At 46.3% G+C, this 21,369-nt stretch overlaps 1 protein-coding gene across 7 annotated transcripts in view; it reads right to left on the reverse strand.

Annotated features, from left to right (window-relative positions):
• Window positions 1-21,369, reverse strand: part of CALN1 (calneuron 1) — a 492,584-nt gene that overhangs the window by 138,651 nt on the left and 332,564 nt on the right. The gene's annotated exons all lie outside the window — the stretch shown is intronic.

Consider the following 21,369-nt stretch of genomic DNA (forward strand, 5'->3'; position numbering starts at 1 on the left):
AGCGTCATATTATAATCCCCATAAGACAAGTGCAGAAACAGGTTCTGATGCTTCAGCTATCTACGTTCAATCTAAATAAAAATCGGTGATTAGAGGTTTCCTACCCACAAGGGGACCCAACAAATGGACAAGAATGGCCTCCAGACATCTGAACACTGATATATTGGAATTTTCATGTGTCTCTCTGGAACCTTCAAGTCTTCCATGGAGACACAGGTCAACCCTTAACACTGACATTCCGCCAGTTCTGAACCTCGCAGAGAGTAGTGCATATTTGCATTTTATTGCACACCTGGAGGAAAACAAGCTTCGTGCATATCTGACTTCAAAGGGGTTTGCCCAACAGACTTCAAGTTATGTGGTCTTTAGGGAGAATCATCATATGGAAGGTTTTTTTGTTTTTTTTTTTTTTTAAGTGTTTGAGTTGATATCCGGAGGGAGACCATTTTCATCTTCTCATCTATTCATGTCTGCTGCGAGAAAGTTCAGGCACTTCTACTCATGCAGAGAAAAACAGCCGGAGTGTGAATATTTGGTCAAAGGTGCGTCCACTTCTCTGCTGGCTTTGTGTCATTAGTGACAGATGATGTCAGACAAAGCTGTCAGATGAGATGGAGAAGGCACGCGGGGAGGGAGCCATCAATTTCCAACTTAGGAATGTAACAGATTTTAATCAGCTCCTCTCCCTTGATTACCAGGCAGCTTTTGATTTTGAGCTTCAGTGAAGGGCGCATGGGCTTGGCAGTGATCGACAGGCCTTTTCACTCCCCTAATTTGGTTCGGTAAAGCAATCAAGCATCACTGGCTGTCTCCACTGCAGTCGAGAGAGGCTCATTTGCAGACCAGCAAAGCACGTGGCCAGAATGTGGTCTCTTGAGACATCTTGTTTGCTCCCCAGATTTTGGGGCTCAGAAGCCATCTCATGTTAGCTCACGAAAGGACCGACCATGCTGTCAGCACTGAACCCCAAGAGACGCCCAGCAGTCACAGCCATGCTTGCCCTTCAAACCCCTCCAGCCAGCCCCAAACTGGGTGGCCCAAGCCTAGGCTTGGTGGTCCCACAGCACCTGTGCAAGCAGGTGCTCAGTGCATTTTTTAAAAAAACTACTCTGTGCTACTTAACAGGTGCATTTCCTGGAAATTGAATTCTGCTTCAAGTGTTTCCTGTTTCTGATGTTTGCACCAAAGGAAAAAAAAATGGATAAACTCAGAGATACGGGTCTGTAACCCAGAATCCAGCAACCTCAGTGTGTGGTTTGAGCAGAAATGTGTCCTTTCCTGGTTCAAGATGTAGGCTTTTGAAACCAAAGATGCATTTGTAAACTGTAAACCCTCATTAAGAATTTCGGACTTGGCAGGTTTTTAGAATTTATGATGATTTGATGTGAGTACGGCCTAAGTCCTCCCCTTCATTATTACTGCAGTGCTGCGGGAGCAAACAAATAGGGTAAATAAAATTACAGAGCTATATTTAAGTAACTCGAGAAGAAAGAAAAGTGCTAGGGACTTTGGCAGTTTAATTGAGGGTATAAAAGGATGCTAATTATCAATGTGTCTCAGAGCTTCCATTTAAAAACACTTCTTACAAGTAGCAGTTAATTCCAATTACCTAGATACACAAAAATATGGTGAAACACTGTGAAAAAACCTCATTTCTTGAGAATGCTTATGTAATGAGAGCGCTCTAACTAACTCAGGCTGACCTTGCCCGTGTTGTCTGAAGGGACACAGTTCAACCAAACGTGCAGTAAACATAGTGATCGTCTTTATGGATCGGCTCTCCTGGCAGTAAGGACACGACGAGTCCTGCTTTCTCGGCTCCTGGGGAGGAACGGATGGCCGGCTCTCTGAGGCTGGGGGGCACCTGTTCCACTGCTTTCTCGGGGTGTTTCCTTCTGCTCCTATTCAAACTGACCATTCCATCCCTAAAGACTCTAGGACAGGACTTGGTGGACAAGAGTGACATGGGATACCCTGTGACCTGATCTGTCGGCAAGAACAAGGGGGCACGTACCGGCAAGTTCTAAGGAAGCAGCCATCCGCAGAGACAGCTGTCACTTGGGAAATGTAGGAGCAGATGTTCTTTCCCCAGCCCTGCTGCCAGTTGGAAGAAACATACCCAGCACCGGGGAGAAGAGCGGGTCACAACCGTGTCCCTGCTCTGCAGCCCCGGCCTGGACAGGGGAGTTCTGCCTAGATGAGCAATTAGTGGGAAGCCAGCACAGGCTCCGGGGGTGGCAGTTCTGGGAGCTGAGACCAAGGCTCCCAAGATACACTGTTCCTGTTCCTTCTGTTTGGGAGAGGAAGGGCCCGTCCTCCAGCCAGGACCCCCCAGCGGGCTTCGCCCCAGCAGGACCTTCCGGTGAATCCAGTCAGTCTCCGGCTCGGTCTCCTCTCATCGGGAAGACGGACGTTGAGCACTGAGAGATGTGCGCTTCTGGGCGGACCCACCCCCAACAAGCAGGGCCAGGGAGAGCGCCACAGCGGAGGCCCACGCCTAGAAGGGGATTTGAACCATGTTCCAGACTCCTGCCGCCCATCCAACTTTGACCCCTCCGGTTTGCGACATCTGGGCTCCAGGTCATTAAGAAGAATGAAGTTTAAATGATAACCAGAAGAGACCTCTGCCCCCCCACGCTCACTGCACCGTTATTTACCACGGCCAAGACAGGCAAGCAGCCCACGTGTCCACTGACGGACGAGGGGCACAGAAAACACGTGTGGGTACGTATATATGTGTGTTATTCCACCATCAAAAAGAATGAAATCTTGCCATGTGCAACAACACGGATGGAGCTGGAGGGAGTTAGAACTAATGAGAGAAGGCAAATGCCCCATGACCTCACTTAAATGGGGAACCTGAAATCAAACAAAAACCCAAACTTGTAAATACAGAAAACAGATCAGGGGTTGCCAGAGGTGGGGGGGGGGGGGGGACAGCGGCTCAAAAGGTGCGAACTTGCAGTTGTAAGATAAACAAGTCACGGGGATGTAATGTGCCAGGTGGCAATGCTAGTTAACGATACTGTCTTGTACACATGAAAGTTGTTATGAGGAGAGATCGTCAAAGTTCTCACCGGAAGAAAATAAGATTATAACTACGTGTGGAGAGGGATATTAACTAGACGTATGGTGGTGATCACTTTGCAGTACAAATACTGAATCTCTGTTGTTCACCTGAAACTAATAAAATGTCATGTCAGTTATATCTCAATTTTAAAAATCCCCCCTCAAAAAAAGAATGAAGTGTAAGTCCAACGTCAGAGCCAGTATTTACATTGTCTCTCCTGCCCGTCAGCCCTTGTAGACGTCCCTGACATGACCAACACCCACGCGTGCTTCATGAGGACACCTGTGCTCCTGAAGACCCCGTGTTTCTCAGCCCCCTTCAACGCGTGAGCTGTCACGTCCTCTCCTTCCTCCGTCTTCCCTTCCGATACCAACTCCAGTATGAGACACAGTCACCAATTACATGAAGGTGTCTCTATTGGAAATCTCGAGGACACTCCAGTTATGCCAGACTTAGTCTTCCACGAGAGACCATTTCCAACTATACACAACTGATTTAGAGGATTCTCAAAATAAACCTTTTTTTGGGGGGGGCAGGTATTTGGGCCTAGGTCAACCAGTGACTTTGGACAGTGATTTCAGTCAAGAACAACATCATCATCATCATCATCATCATAGGACAAAATGCTGTGAAACATATAAGGGCTGAGAATAAGGCTGCGTGCCCGGTCAAGGTGAGCACGAAAAGGTCATGGACAGTACGTGTCTCTGAGTAGGGCTGACCAAGAAAGCAGAGGAAAAGGCAAATCTGGCAGCTGGATGGGTCCTCCTGGAAGCCCTTACTTCAGAGGAGTAGGTGAAGGACGTGGTCTGGGACCACACATTCCCGGTGCTGAACTCTGTTCCTTTTCCCAAAGCTGCCCACTCTCCAGATGCAGAAACACCAGAAGGATTTTGTCTTTGAGTGGTCGTTGCCTCTACCAGTTCCTACATGGAAACTGGCCCAGGTTCACAGCATTTGGGAAAAGAGGGCCAGCCAGTGGAAGGGCTGGGGTGTGCCCAGAAATGAGGTGAGGTAGGTCCTGCCTTTGACACTTATCCTATTTGAAAATAAGGAGGACTCACGACCCGGTCAAACTGCTTCCTCCCACCAGACACCGTAGTCAGAGGGGCTGGTATATGGCACTCAGTGTGACAGGCCTGTCACATGGATGGCAGACACCTGCAGGGTCTTACCACATAGATGCATGTGACACAGTGCTCACAGAAAGCAAGGCAACTTGCAAATTGCAAAAAGAAAACAAAATCATCTGTCTTCATGCCTATCACAGTAAAGCCAGCCAACCCATATGTTACCTGCTACCAAAGATGTGTCTGAAAGCAAAGTATAGGCTCAGAATCTGAATTTCCTGCTTGTGTCTGGAAACTTCCCCAGATCCCTGGTGGGAGTCTGAGACCACTTCTCTGTCCAGCTGGAGGTACTCACCCAGGACCTTGACTCTTGAGCCAGTGTTGCAAAGAATCAGGTACTCTAGAGAGTTCTCTGGGGAGCTGGCCGAGGAGCAGCCGTGGCCCGAGTTCTGAGGTTTGGAGGGAGCACGAGCTATGCCTCCAGAGATAAGCAGCAGAGGTTGTGGGGTCCTCTGGGCCCCATCCTTGACAGGCCTTTGTCAACCAGCCTATCATCCCAATGCACAAAAATGGATTCATTCACTGCTGTTGGCTCCTGGAGCCCCAGGCAACATGACAGACCCACCCTCATTTCTGTGACGGCTGTTTCACCAGCAGCATCATGACGCGTCCCACACTTAGCGGCCTCGCGGGGAAGACTTCGTTGGGCAGCCTCTGACTCGCCGTTTCGGCTCAAGGCATGACCTCAAGTCCTGAGGTTGAACCCTGTGTCAGGCTCTGTGCTCAGCATGGAGTCTGCTTGGGATTCTCTCTCTTTCTGCCTCTCCCACTCATGCTGTCCCTCTCTCTCTCTCTCTCTCTCTCAAATAAATAAATAAATAAAATCTTAAAAAAAAAAAAAAGGAATGAAGTTGTTCTTAACCTCAGGAAGCTAAAAACCTAGCAGGAGGGCACCAGTCACGTTGGCACCAGCAGGGCAGACTGTGAGCGCCACTCCCAACCCCACTCCGATCTAAGGGAAGGAAAAAGCAAGGCAGGGTCCCGTTGAAGAACAAAGTCGCCAAAAACTGAACCAAAATTTAAGGCACAGAATTGCACTGAATGTGAGAGCCTGTTGGCTTCAGGTATGGTGACAAAGAGAGGTAGCAGGGGGCTCCTGTCCTGCTGGGAAAAAAAGACTCAACCCGCTCCACATACAATGGGAAACCTGAGAGGGGCTCCCTGTTAAGACGCGGCACTGACACCAGCCCCCCTACTCAGGAAAGGCCATCAGGTCCCCGCAACCCTCTGGGTAGACACAGAGCTAATCCCAGGGAGACCAGAGGAGGCAAACAAAACTCATTCCAGGGCATGAGCCCGGATGCCCTGGGGGTCATACTGTGTCTCTGATAGTATCAGGGTCACCCGAATTCCAGATAATAATCAGTGAGGACATGGAAGTGGCAGTCACAGTCTTACTTAGGGGATCATAGAGACACCGGATAATTCTGAACTTTGTAGGAGAATGCTAAAACACCTATTTTAAAATGTAAAATAATAGAAATCTAGAGCTTCCAACTCGAGGAAGAAAAAAGGTGTGTGGGTGTTGGGGGCATGCAGTGTGCTCCACACGTCAAGAATGCAACCCGCCCGAGGGCAACGGACAGCCCGAGATGAGGACGGAACACAAGGTTCCAAAGCTGACTCTAATCTCCTCCCGGACCCCTACACAAAAAGGGGATTTAATTTATCTGTTTAAAGACAGACTACTGGTGAATTTTAAAAAACCCAGCTCCCGGCTGCTCATAAAGACAGATCCAAGAAAAAAATACACAGGAATGTTAAAAAGAAGTGGAAGAGAAGTATGTCAAAGAGTGGACATGAATAAATCATAATCTCCGAGGTGGGGAAGATAATAAAACCAAACCAAAAAATATTGGTTTGAAAAACCCAATGATACAGATGGGTCTCCAGCTAATCTCGAAAACGTCCGGTAAATTATTCAGTATCAACACGGAATCAAGCAGAGATCTCTGGCAAGGAGGTCAGGAGAAACGACCTGGCTACCTGCCAGCAAAGTCAGCAGATTCGAGTGGAACAGAACAGGCCGGTCAGGCCTTGCAGAAAGAGTCGGAGCTTCCCGGAAAGGGCAGCCGAGAGCGAGAGAGACCGGGCAGACAGGGCCCGTAGAAAGGAGGAGGTCGAGAAAAGAGCAGGAGTCCGACCTAGAAGAGTCAAATGCGTGGTCAAGGCCGCAGGGTGCGTCGTCCACTCTAGGCAGCACGGGGACCCGCTCACCCCACGAAATAAACGGTAACAGGAGAGAGAATTTGGTGAGCTCCCCTCAACACTCACCTTACGCAAGACAGCAAGAATGATGTTGTGAAGGGGAATGATCTGAGTTACATACAGGGGGTTCCGAGGTCCCCGAGGACTCAGAGGAGGACCTGAGCAAAGCTAACCGGTCCTGGCATCCAGGGCTGCTGGCTTAGCCCGCTGAAGAAGTAAGCCACGGGGCAGCAGATCCTGCAGTCACATAGCCACACTCTGTTCTACTCATTTCTTCTAGATGCTTCTCCTGGGGAAAGACGGAAGCAGCTCTCTCTCCTGGGATGGTGGTGTCTGGGCTGGAGTTGGCCGCAATCTAGGCTTAAATTATTCTCTCTACCTTTGCTGTTACCCAGAAGCCCTGAGTCACCCAGAGGTAGGAGTTGAACAGTGAGTCAAACAGATCGAGAGAAGGTGCACCATCCAATCAAAACCTTGGCAAAGAACAGGAACAGGCAAATCACCGAAGAGGAAAACCAACGGCTGATGCCCAAGGGGGCAGGGGTCACCCTCTCCAGGGCTAAAGGCAGGACAAACTAAAATGAGCACAAAATACATTTCATGCTCTGCATCTTGGCAAAGGATGAGCTCATGGATCAAGATGTGCAAGGCCCACGCCAGGGCCGTTCGCTCTCCAAGGGTCCACCCTGGAGATACTGAGGCACAGACTCACGGTGATTGCGACAACAGCACAAAGACTTGCAGATGATCGTGAATGACCAACAGCAAGTCATGGAGTCTATCAGTGACAGTACAACAGACTACCCTTCGGCATTTAACATAATCTTAATCGACACATAGCAACATGGATAAATCACAAAAAGCCTCCTGAGTAAAAATAAACACCCAGCTAGTTGCCGTGTTCCTCCATCTGGATGGGACTTCCAGAGGAGAAGCTGTCGTAGACACACAGCGTGTGGGAATCCGGTGGCCTGGAAAGGAAGTCTTGATTCCAAGGCCACATCGATTTAAGGGGACTGCAGGTATCACTTCCTGTTGATGCCCCCCGCCTTTTTTAAGGTTTCTTGTTGTTTCTCTAGAAGTCTCTACACCTAACGTGGGGCTCAAACTCACGACCCTGAGTCTGCATTGCACGCACCTGACTAAGCCAGCCAGGTGTCCCCTCCCATTGGTACCATTTACAAAAAGCTGCAAAACCAGAGTACTGTTTACAGAACATATGCGCATAGCAAAAGTACAAAAATATGGGAAGATAAAAAGCCACTTTGACATAAGAGAAGCCAAGTCTCTAATATTTAATGTCTTAAATTCTGAAGCAAATATTACTGTTTGTTCAATATGGGTGACTTGTTACACAACACCCTGGTATGTTTGTTCTGTCCTTTCCTGTATGAGTGAAATATTTAATACTTAACAGTCTTGTGGACAAAAAAAAAAAGTCACAGGACCACCAGGGTTTTCTTCTAGGAGCAGAGGGACATGGCTGTCACCAGATATGTTTGCAAGGGGCAAAAGGAGACAAAAATAAAGTGGTACTTTGTTGATGTCACAAGTGGTGCTTATTCAGCATCCTGTTACCACAATAAAAACGCTGGTTTCAGGCAGGGTGGCCCGTGGGCTGTTACGTAAGTGACATAGGCCACTGTAAGGACATGGGGGTAGGGTGCTGGGGGCAGGAACACAGATGGGCTTCCTCAGTGAGGACTGACTGAGGCAGAGGCTTTGCCACAGGGCCGGGGGCACAAGGGTTTCCTGGGGTCTCAGGAGGGGGGCAGGGAGGGAGGGGCTGTGCTGGCAAAGGTGTGTGCCAGTGGGAAGGCGTGGAGGTGCGTGGAAGTGTGGTATGGTCAGGACCGTGGGTAATTTTGGAGGCTTGCTGGGTAGGCTGGTGAGGGGGGTGCCGGGGCCTGGGCTGACGAGGAAAGCAGGGCAGATGGAACAGCGTCTGGAATTCAGACTCTGTCCCGAGGGAGAAGTGGAGTCTTTGAAAGATTCTGAACAGAAGCATGACCTTGAAGGCTCAGCCAGGTCCTGTGACTTTAGACAGATAAATGTCTCAATGCGCCTGAACGGTGGGCTTGTCTCTCACTCAATGTCTCCAAAGACAGGGACTCCGAAGTCTCCACCCTTCATATGCCACAGTGCTGCGTGAACACAGCTGGGCGCAGAGAAGGGGACCGCCCTAAGGAGGGACAGACAGGAGGGGAGTCAGACCCAAGCCCTGGAGCCCGACAGGCACAGGGGACAGGGGAGGGGTGGCAGTGGAAGGCTGCATCAGGCTGGCAGGACACGTGCCCTGATGTGGCAGTCCACACCATACGGGTCTAATAACGACGGCCGCCGTCATCATTGCCATCAGGGTCACCATCACCATCATCATGACCATCGTCATCATCATAAGCATCACCACGGCAAACACTGATACGGTGACTTCTGGGTGCTGGAAGCTATTCTAAAGGGTTTACACAGTTCAGTTAACCCCATGAGGCAGGTAAATCATGACCCTCACTTTAAAGATGAGGCAAAGGAAGCAGAGAGAGGGAGAGGGAGTCGGACTGTGGTCTGACAGGTCAGAAGGAGCACACGCGGAAATTACGGACAGCCTGGGATCTTAACTTCACACTAGGCTGCCTCTCAAGAAGGAGCACGGATCGGGAGTGTCCTGCCAGGCAGAGAAGAGGTGGCAGGGGGAGGGGGGTTGGGAGGGCACCGAGCATCCCAAGACCCCAGGCCTTGTGGAAACTCTAACTATGAAGTATGCCCTGGCTGTGAGAACAGGGTCCAGCACGAGCAGAACCTGGGTCATGAGAGCAGATCTGGTTGACCAGAAGTTCGACCCTCTGCTTGCTATTTCGATGGAGAACGCTGGAGAATGAGAGAGGGGGCTGAACACAGCCAGTGGGACAGTGTGGCATGCACCTCACACGTAGCATCCCATCCTGTCTTCTCAGAGACCTCGTCACGTGGCTGTTCCTGGTAGCCCAGGAAGCTCTGAGGGCTACAGTGATGCGCTGACGGTCACAAAGCACGTGGGAGGCAGAGCTGGGAGTGAAGCTTGCTCAGAAGCCCTATGTTCTTCCCTGAGTGCACACTGCCTCTTGGGAGTACCCACCAGCTGAATATGAGTGCTGGCCCACAGTCAGACTAGATTTTCTTGCTAATTTCCCCAAAGAATACATGCAGAAATAAATAAAAAGGAAAGACGGTCAGTACCAACTGTGAAATGAAGATAAGAGAAGAACACAGGCCAAAATCTGGGAGGAACTTCCACGAAGGGCCATGTTCCTGGGAATTGATGTAGAAAGAAACCACCAACCATTCCCTCTGAACCACAGGAGGAAAAACCATACTCAGAGAAGTTGGAAAATCACATTAAATTACCTCCACGCTCTGTGACAAATCCCAGGATGCTGGGGTAATGTGGATTAGGAAAAAAAAAAGAAAATGTTAGCATAATGCTTTCAGAAAGATAACAAAATACAAAGGAAAATAAACATTACCCTGATTAAGGGGGGAAAAGTCACTGAAAAAAATCACTGTTCACAAAAAAATAATGATATTTTAAAATAGAGTCTTCAAAACATCCAAGAAGATTTGGTCACAATGGAACAGAAGTAGGAAGGCCCAGGAGGAGAAAAAAGTTGAAATAAAGAAAAAGGAAAGAATTTCAATAAGAGAAAAGAGAATGTTAAGAAACTCAAAAGCCAAGAGCAAAGTTAAAATTACACTGAAGGGGGGCGCCTGGGTGGCTCAGTGGGTTAAGCCGCTGCCTTCGGCTCAGGTCATGATCCCAGGGTCCTGGGATCGAGTCCCGCATCGGACTCTCTGCTCAGCGGGGAGCCTGCTTCCTCCTCTCTCTGCCTGCCTCTCTGCCTACTTGTGATTTCTCTCTGTCAAATAAATAAATAAAATCTTAAAAAAAAAAATTACACTGAAGGTCATACACAGCAGGACATACGCACCACAAGTCAGGAGTCCTATGCAGCAGAATGGTGTGAAAAGTTCTCAGAACTTGGATGGAAAATAAATGCAAAGAGGAGTTGACAAATAATAAGGAAGATAAGAAAAAACAACAAAGTTCAACCTAAGGATTTGTCTGTTGCACAGGAGAAAAACAAAACAAGAGCAAAAGCAATGCTAGAGAATGCTAGAAAGCTGCCAGGTGGAAAGAAGGCCTGAGTTGACATATCAGAAAAGCTTCTTAAGATCCAGGCAGAGTAATAATAATAATGATAATGATAATGATAATGATAAAAAGACCCATTCTGCCCAATATATGATTTTTTTTTAAAGATTTTATTTATTTTTTGACAGACAGAGATCACAAGTAAGCAGAGAGGCAGGCAGAGAGAAAGAGAGAGGAGGAAGCAGGCTCCCTGCTGAGCAGAGAGCCCGATGTAGGGCTCGATCCCAGGACCCTGAGATCATGACCTGAGCCGAAAGCAGAGGCTTTAACCCACTGAGCCACCCAGGTGGCCCCCAATATAGGATTTTTAAGTAAATAAAAATTATAAATATCAGGCAGAACAAAACAGGTTCTCTACAAGGAATATAGTCAAGATGTCTTCCAACTTCTCTACAGACTACACAAATCGATGAACACACATCTGACGAATTTCCAATGATCTGTTCTCCTCGCCATTTTCCTTAGAGGAAGACGGTGGTTCTACCTGCCATTTTCCTTAGAGGAGGAGGGGTAGCCACCACTTGGGATACACCCAGCAACCACTCCCCTGCCATTCTCCTTTCTTAAAGAAACCCGATTTGATTTGGAAGACCAATGAGTCAAGCTTCAAGGGTCGATCAGAAGAGACCTAAGCTGGGCAGACGATCCCATCTCTCCTTGCTGGGTACCCATCTTCTCACATTCCCCTGCTTCTGGGGACAAATACGTGGTTCTATTTGGGCCAATGACCTTTAAAAGGAACATCAACCTGGAGTCTTCTGAGAAAAGTCTCCCTTGTAAGAAAGAGAATGGTTAGCACCAAGAAGGCCTTTCGCCACCGTGTCACCCCACCGCAAATACAGTTCTGATGCCTGAAACTGTAGAGGCCATCCTTCAGCCAGAGGGAAACATGGATGAAGGTGAGGCCCCCACAGGATGAAGACGGTGGCACGGAAGACCACACTGCAGGATGACCCAACGGCCGGCTCCGGACACCACACTAAGGTAGATCTCTGTTCTCTAACCCATGGGGGGGTTTTTTGTTTGTTTTTCATTTGTTTTCACTTCTAACTGAGAGTACTGAGAATATAAATATTAATAGGCAGAAAGAAATTCCCTCTTCATCACCGCATCCTTTGAGAAACCACAGGTCCAACAAAATTGAACACGTTTGCCAAAAGAAGGCTGTGTCAGACCTTTCATGAAGCTGCTCTATTTTCTGGAACTCCAAGAGATGAACGGCGCGAAGGAGGAGACGTTTCTACAATTTACTTGACCGTGGAACTTGTGTTTCCCCTTGAGAGAGCATGCGGAAGAGTAAGGTTCCATGTCAGATACTGTGAGAAACAATGACAGGACACTGAGGTTAACATTTCGTGACCCAAGAACTATATATTCAACCATATTCTTATTGTGTGAGCAAAGTGACAGAAGGATCTTCTCAAATCTGCAAAGGGCTTGAAAAACATGTCTCTTGATCCCTAATATGAAAACAACGTTCCCCAGACAACTGACAGAATAATAACTAACAACTCAAATACAAGAAATTTAGAGTGTAGGGGTGGGTAGGTGGATCCCTTGGGGAACGACCGACTCTTGGTTTCAGTTCGGGTCATGATCTCATTCATGGTCAGGAGATGAAGCCCCAAGTCACCCTGTGCTCAGCAAGGAGTGTGCTTTAGAGTCTCTGTCTCTGCCCAGCCCCCCCCACTGGCATGCTCTCTCTTCCCCCCACTGCCCCTCAAATAAGCAAATAAATAAATAAAACCTTTAAAAGAAGAAACTCCGAGTATAATAAATGGTAATGTAAATAAAAACTTTTTAGAAAGAGAAGTAAAATGAGCCATTGTAAATACGGATGCAAAACCACCAAACACAAACACTAAAAATATTCTGGAAAAAGAACACTCCGTGATTACAAGGAGATGTTTAATAATAATGGACTTCTGGCTGGGACAACGTGGTATAGACCCATTCCTCCCTGCTTGTCTGCCAATACCCCTACCACCCATGGAAGCAAGATAGGAGGTAACCAGAGGAGAACTCTCAAAGGTGCTAGGAGGAAGGTGAAGCACCAGTTCGAGACTCAGCGCCAGAGAATGACACCAAGGCAGATCATCTTACATTCTCCCACCCAACGGAAGGAGATAATCCAGATCTGATGCTTTCTGTCCCTTAAAAATAGCAATGGAGGGCTGTATGCGTAGACTCATTCCTCCCCCGTATTGAATGAGAGCTCCTCAGACAACACAAGGCAAACCCACAATGGGTAAAGGGGATCTCCTGGAAGCCCATTAATGATAAACAGCTAAGGCAAGTGCTCTCCTTCCCTGGCAACCTGAAATTCCCACAGGAATATAACAGGATGGCCCCAGCAAGAGGGAGACCAACCCAAACAAATGGTCCAGCCCTATCCTTGTGGGCTTAAGACTCTCCAGCTCTGCTCAGAGACTGAGGTCAAGAGTGAAGTGGATCTCATTGCGGTTCCACTGGAATAAGTGGACTCAATAAACATCAGACCTGGGAAGCACCCTTTGTCCCTCTCAGTTAGGGAAGAACCCTTCACAAGATATACCTGGCTTAGAAAGCCTCTTGCTTGAGGATCTCCGCCTCCAGAGAGATACCCATCATTCTGGCCCAAGAAAACCCTTTCCATGCCTCAAGCAGCATGAGGAGGGGTGAGTGGGACACCCTGCAGCACCAGAGAAACCAAACAGACTAAAATATGATCATGAAGGCTATAAAACGAAGCTGTCATTTGGAACCATGGCCCAAAAAATAAGCCAGGACCTGGAACGTTAATCCTAAACAGGATGGCTGCCCCTAAAAATAAAAGATTTAAATAGAACACAGCATCCACTAATACATTAGGCGAAATGTCCCAGATACAACAGGAAATCACCCATCATCTGAAGAACTAAGGAAATCACAACTTGAATGAGAAAAAACACTTAATGGACACCAGTACATATGTGAATCAGACACCGGATTATCTGACAAGGATTTTAAAACTCCTTCAACAATCCATCCCATGTTCTCTTGAAATAAGTGGAAAATGAGAAAATCTTAATGAGGAAGTAGACGTTATTGAAAAGAACCAAATGGAAGTTACAAAACTGAAAACCACAACTGCAGAAATAAAGAAGTTGCTGGCTGAGATGGTAGAGATGAGAGATTAGTAAAAGTGAACTTGAGGACAGGTCATGAGTTCACTCAACACGAACAACAGAAAGTCTACATAAAATATACTACATGTCTACATATGTATGTCTCTCTATATATACAAACTACTCAGTATAAATCACGGACTTAATATGTAAAATTTAAAACTACGTAACTTTCAGGGGGTAAAAAAAAAAACCAAAACCACGGAAAACCTTTGTGATCTAGGCCTGGGCCAAGAGTTCTTAGACTTGACACCAAAAGCACAATCCATAATAAGAAAAGTCGCTGGGTTGGACTTTATCAAAATTAAAATCTTTCATTCTGCCAAAGCCCATGCACAGAGGATGAAAAGATAAATTGTAAGCAACCGATCTCACAAAGGAGTAGCACCTAGAATACATAAAGAACTCTCAAATCTCAACAGTAAAAGCCAACCAAACAAAAAGAGCTATCTAATGCGCATATGGGCAAAAGACATAATGAGACATGAACAGAAGGAGACATACAGATCATAAATAAGCACTGGAAAAGATGAGCCATCATGGGAACACAAATTATGCAATGGGATAGCACTACACACCTGCCAGAATGGCTAAAATGGAAATAGCAACCCTACTGAAGCTGGTAGGGATATGGAAGAATTGAATCATTCACACATTGCTGGTAAGACATAAAATATGGTGGTCACACTGGGAAACCATTCATCAGTGTTGTATAAAACCAAACACACAATTACTCTATGACCCAGCAACTGTACTCAAGGGCATTTATCCTAGGGAAATCAGAACTTTTGTTTACCTAAAAACCTTCCCACCAATGTTAACAGCAGCTTTGTTCGTAAAAGCCAAGAACCTCAAACAGCAAGATGTCCCTCACAGGTAAATGGTTAAATAAACTATGGTACATCCATACGGTGCTGCAGTGTTCCTGGTAGAAAGGAGCAAAGTCCTGACAAACACAACCTGAATGAATCTCAAGGATACTAGACCCAGTTTTAAAAAAAAAAAGTCAATACCAAAAGGTTACATACTGTACAATTCTATTTACAAAAAGTATTTACAGTGACCAAATGTTAGAAGCAAAAAACAGATCAGTGGTTGGTAGCAGGTAGGGACAGCACAGGGCGGGGGGTGTGGGCTGTGAGGAACTGTTCACCGCCTTGAATGCGGAGGCAGATACACAAATCTACACATATGACAAAATTGTGTAGCAGTAAACACGTATACACACACATACACATAGGTACAAGTAAAACTAGGGAAAGCCAAAGAAGACTGGTGAGTTTTCAGTGCCAATATCCCATTTATGACATTGTACTATGACTGTGCAAAGTGTTATCATTTAGGGGGAAATTGGGGAAGTGTACTTGGGATCTTTCTAAATCATTTCTGAAAACCACATGTGGGTCTATAACCATTTCAGTAGAAATTCTAAACAGACAGAATGTACAATGCCAGATTAACAGAGGTGGAAAGTGAAATCAGAGAATAAATACAAGCCAAATTGCGTGTTCAGGAAAAGTCAGTATTATTCTTTTGACTCTAATACTCAGACAAGCATCATTTTAGCTACACATTTCATGAAAGTAGAAATCTGTAAAAGGATTATAACATCATTTAATTTAAAAGATAAACATAGAAAACAATCAGTATCGCAAAAGAGAAAACAAAGGACACAGCTTAAAATAAAAAATAATAATATAGGATCACTGAACTGTGAACAAACACCAGTTGTAAAAGGATTGCCAGGGGATTAGAGACAAATTCTATTCAATTTGTCTATTAAAAGGCAAATTCTCTCCAACTGGCTTACAGAAACCAATCTGACACTATGATTCTTTTGAAAGAGAAGGGTACCTAAAAAGTAGAATTTCTAAAAGGAAAAGGATGGACAAGGATATTTCCAGTAGCAACAATTAGATGAAAATGAGAACTTAGTATTAATATCAGAAAAGGAGTGTTTAAGACAAAAACGGTGGATGGGCCAAGAATGCTGTTTGTAGGTACTGATGGTAATAATGGATCGTAAGGAAAATGCCACAATCTGATTTAGTGAGTCGCTCTACCTATGGAACGACACCTGTGCCTGGCCCCTTCTCACTACCTCAGCCCTTCCCGCCCTAGCACAAGCCACCGGCATGTCTCTCCAACTCCTGAAATAACCTCCCACTTCCCATTTCCACTCCAGCCCCCTGCACTCTTACAGAGCAGCAGTGATACCGTTGGCATGGAAACCAAATCATGCCACTACTTAAAACACTCCAACGAATACTATTTCTACGGAAAATTATATCCACTCCTCATCTAGCTGGGACCTGAGACAAAGAGCTCCTCCCTAAGCATCAATTCATGCTTTCTTAATAGCAAGAGTGCCCTCGATTTCAACGTCTGGGAACATGGCTGTCCAGAGGGAAGACCACGTTTCCCGACATCCACTGATGTGTGGCAACAGGACCAGCTCCTGGCCAACCAAGTCACTAACTTCTGGCCAACGGGACTGAAGTAAAGGGGGTCCCTACAACTGCTTCAAAGACCTGTGCTTCCCCTTTCCCTTCCCTTTCTGATGGCGCGAAGGCACACGGGGACATACGCCACATGGACAGGGCAACACCCGGGGGCTTCAGAGCATTGAACAAGCTGGGGCCTGGGGGGTAAGATGCCAAACATGAGCACTTTGTGGGACGGGTACATAGCAACAGAGACACAGTGGGAGGGTTGGTGTCACCATTAGACCATCTCAGCCACTTTCCGCTGCACCTGTGTCCCAACACAAGCCTGTGATGTCCCACAGAGCTGGTCTCCGCTGACATCTTCAGCTTCACCTCCTACCACGCTCCCCATGCTTCCCAGCTCTACTCAAGCATGCCTCAAGTCGGGGTCCTAGAACCGGTCATTGCCTCCCCTGGCGAGCACTGTACCCAGAGCTTGCACAGTGAGAAGCATCTCGTGATCGAGGGGAGAGCCTGAATGTCACTTCCTCTCCATCTTCCCTTCACTCTCTGTTTAAAGGTGTCTAGTACCCACCCTGTGTGTCCTCTGTTGTAGTATCCTGTTCTATGTTTTGTCATGGAACTAAATATATTGGCTGAGATTATCTGAGATTAGGATCTTTGTATTTAATGTCTCTCTTTCCCCTATGCTCTGCACTAGAATATAAATTCTGTGAGAGCAAGACACTTAACCTGTTATTTACAGCTATATCCATACTGGCCCAACAGGAGACTTCCCACAAGCATCTGCTGAATGGGTCAATCAATCGACTTAAGAATGAAGGACAGTATCGGGGCGCCTGGGTGGCTCAGTGGGTTAAGCCGCTGCCTTCGGCTCAGGTCATGATCTCAGGGTCCTGGGATCGAGTCCCGCATCGGGCTCTCTGCTCAGCAGGGAGCCTGCTTCCCTCTCTCTCTCTGCCTGCCTCTCCATCTACTTGTGATTTCTCTCTGTCAAATAAATAAATAAAATCTTTAAAAAAAAAAAAAGAATGAAGGACAGTATCAAAGACACACACACACACACACACACACACACACACAGTCCACAGACAAAATGAAGGAAACAGAACTGAGGCATTCACCACTCTCAATCCAAGACAGACTAGGAAGATATAAAATAAACCAGGATTTTCAAGATTTTAATGCAACTATTCGTGGAAAGGGGGCATATAGTTCTTTCTCCTACTAACTGTGAAGGTACTTTACCTTAGTACCAAATGGCATTTGCGGAAAGTGAACAAACCCTGAGACCCATTCGATGGGCACAGTAAGCAGCATGAAGAGATCACGTAAGCGGCATTCTATGACCACACCGTAATAATAAAATGAGAAATTAGTAACGTTTATTTTGTCAGTGTCCCAAGATTCATTGTTTAGACACCACACCCAGTGCTCCATGCAATAGTGCCCTCCTTAATACCCACCCCCCATTGTTAAGACAGTAGATTCCGAACACTTCCAGCAGAGGGAAAAAAATTTTTCTTTTCTTATATCTATAGGAGAGGACCGATGTCAAACTTCCTTTAACAATCAATTCACAATATACGTAAGCCAGATCATCATGACGTACGCCTTAAATTGATACGGTGCTGTAGGTCAATTATTTCTCAATAAAACTAGAAAATAAGAAAACTAAGAAGATGTAGTAGTGGTAAAAAGACACTTGTAAAGAAATTTTTAGACAGTTCTGTGTACAATTACATGTTCGTAAATTAAGTAACTTTAAGGAATTGGAAACTTCCAGAGGATAATATAAATTTTCAAAACAGACTAAAGAAAGGGCACCTGGGTATCTCAGCTGGTTAAGTGTCTGCCCTCAGCTCAGGTCATGATCCCAGGGTCCGGGATCGAGCCCCACATCAGGATCCTTGCTCAGCGGGGGGCCTGCCTCTCCCTCCCTCTCCGCTGGTGCTCCCTTTCTCACTCTCTCTCTCTCAAATAAATAAAGTCTTTAAAAAAAAAAAAAAAGAGCTTGGGAAGATTCAGGGCCCTTAATGGCTCAGTCAGTTAAGCGTCTGATTCTTGATCTCAGCTCAGAGCTTGATCTCCGGGTTGTGAGTTCAAGCCCTGCACTGGGTTCCAAGTTACAATTCAGAGGAGCTCTAACACTACACTTACGGGGAGCACAGCCCAAGACATACAGAGATGTGGACTCAACACGCTGCACACCTCAGAAACCCGCAACAACAGGTTTAACAGGTGTTAAAACAAACAAACTCGGCAAGATTCTATTTGGCCACTGGTGCAGCCCTTTTCTGAGAATGTGACCAGTGACCTCCTCCTCTTCCTGGCCGAGCTCACGTGTCAGCCCACCCCTGCCACAGACTCAAGGACCAGTCATGAATTTATTTAGAAAGGGTTTTAAAAATTATTTTCAATTTTTCCTGATTATAAATTCAATTTAGACTTTCATCTAAAGTGGGAGTTTTCAGCATAATCATTGGATATAAGGTGACTGACACGCTGGAGGGGGCGGGGGCCACGTGGGACATATGGGTGGGCGTGAGCCCTTCAGAGGCCTCCATGAGTTTTTCCTCCTGAAGGCTAATGGCTGTGATTCTGATTATATGCCTTCATTCTCCCATCCCAACTCTGTGCTTTGTTTACCACAACAATGGGCCCGTGTATTAGAAACTCCACTTTTTTTTTAACCACTGAAAACGGTTGTTTTATAATACAATTTTGTTAATTTGAAGTTTTTTAATTTCATTGACTAATAACAGACTAGATCATACTGTCTAATGTAGACATTTCAGGAAACAGAAATAGGGATCAAGAAAAAAATGACATTCACCATTATTCCAATCCATAATTATGAACATTGTCAGAATTACTGCATTTTCTCCAGTGTTTGTCTATGCATATAACCGGACTGATAACGGATGCAGAACAGCCATGTAATTAGGCTGTGCGTTCAATCTCTACAGACCGTAGAGTGAAGACATTATTTTAAACACTTGTACAATATTCCATCTCTGTAAGTGCCTTTTCTACATCTCTAATTTCATATGACAGAGTCTTAGACATGGAATTATTTTTAATTATAGGGTTTAAGACTGGAAAAGTTGTAACTAAGCATCACCAGATAGCTTTGAGGAAAGTTGTACAATCCACATTTCTACGAGCAGTTTGCGTTAGTTTGCTGACGCGCCCGTGGCGGCGCTGAGGGTCCCCTACTTCTATCCTTCTCCGTCTGGTCTGACAGGTGACAACTGTTACTCCGTCACCACTCTAACACTTCTTAGATTTCTAGTGAGCTTGGACGGTCTTGGTATGTTTGCTGAAATACGGACCAACGGACTGTTGCTCCTCATTGCACCAGTCTACTGTCCTGTTAGGTCTCCATGTTGCTTTAGCAATGGTTTTCACATTCGTTTTCTTCTGTCAAGTGCCATATCTGCCCTATTTCCTTTGAAATATTCTTCAAATTTAATAGCTTAATACCTTTAAGATTTTACTTATTTGACAGAGAAGAAAAGAGAGTATGAGTGGGGGAAGGGGCAGAGGGAGAGAGAATGTCACGCAGACTCTGCACAGGGGCCAATCTCACGACCCTGGGATCATGACCTGAGCCAAAATCAAGTGTTGCATGCTTAACCGACAGAGCCACCCAGGTGCCCCAGTTTAAAACTTTTATGTACTACTGGGTATTTACCCCAAAGATACAGATGTGGTAAAAACAAGGGCCATCTGTACCCCAGTGTTCATAGCAGCAATGGCCACGGTCGCCAAACTGTGGAAAGAACCGAGATGCCCTTCAACGGACGAATGGATAAGGCAGATGTGGTCCATATACACGATGGAGTATGATGCCTCCATCAGAAAGGATGAACACCCAACTTTTGTATCAACATGGACGGGACTGGAAGAGATTATGCTGAGTGAAAGAAGTCAAGCAGAGAGTCAATCATCATATGGTTTCACTTATGTGTGGAGCATAAGGAATAACACGGAGGACATGGGGAGATGGAGAGGAGAAGGGAGTTGAGGGAGATCGGAGGGGGAGATGAACCATAAGAGACTGTGAACTCTGAGGAACAAACTGAGGGTTTTGGAGGGGCGGGGAGTGGGAAGTTGGGTGAGCCTGGTGGTGGGTATTAAGGAGGGCATGTATTGCATGGTGCACTGAGTGTGGTGCATAAACAATGAATTCTGGAACACTGAGAAAAATAAAATTAAATTAAAAGAAAAACTTTTATGTATGGTTCTTCCACTGCTTTAATGCATAGAAAGGCATTTCCTGCTTTGAAAACTAGCTACCTATTGACATATGGTTCCCCCCCTTTTAAAAACAGTTAAAACTTACAGACTAACAGTCAATCACACCCAAGAATAAGGATAAATAAAAGAAAACCCCCACTACCAAGGTCTGGGTCAGACCAGTAAGTGGGACCAGATGCGCGTCCCACATGCCAGGCTCCCTAAAATCTCAGTGGCTCACGGGCTTTCAACCTGGAGCAGGCGTCAGAGCCTCCCAAGGAGCTTACTCGAATGCAGGCTGCTGGCCCCCCAGCCCCGGGTTTCTGATTCAGCGTTCCTGGGGTGGGGCGCCGACATGTGCATTTCTAACAAGTCCCAGGCGGTGCTGGAGCTGCCCAGTCAGGAACCACACTTCAAGACCCAGGGCCGAGGCTAATGGGTTCCACACTCCCTGTCTCACAGGTAAAACCGCTTTGGGGATTCAGGCAGTTGCTGTCGATCTAACAGGCCTCATGACGGGCCCCGCTTCTGAAGCTATTTAGGTTCTGTTCCATGATGAAGATCTGGGGCACAGCAGTTTGGGATCCGAAACTCAGACAAAATACTGGGGGAGAACGACCCTGCTGGCGCCAGATTTGATGCGAGGAGAGACTCAGGATGCAATTTATTCTTAACACTCAGTAAAGACCTCGGGTGTTTTCTAGATCTCAGCCCCATGCAACATGCCCCACAGGACTACGATTTCTTCTGTTTCTTCGTCTGCTTGACCTGCAAGCTTTACCAACAGTAAGCCTCGTGGGCCAGGTAATCTTTGGTTTTACAAACGAAAATATTGCAGATACTTAAGATTCTTGACTGAGCTGCATTTCCTCTCCTTCCATTTTCTTTTTCTGGTGATAGAATTGATGCATGCCCACTGCTGAGATTCCGGAAAATACAG

The sequence above is a fragment of the Mustela erminea genome, chromosome 20, assembly GCF_009829155.1.
Source record: "Mustela erminea isolate mMusErm1 chromosome 20, mMusErm1.Pri, whole genome shotgun sequence".
Lineage (NCBI taxonomy): Eukaryota > Metazoa > Chordata > Mammalia > Carnivora > Mustelidae > Mustela > Mustela erminea.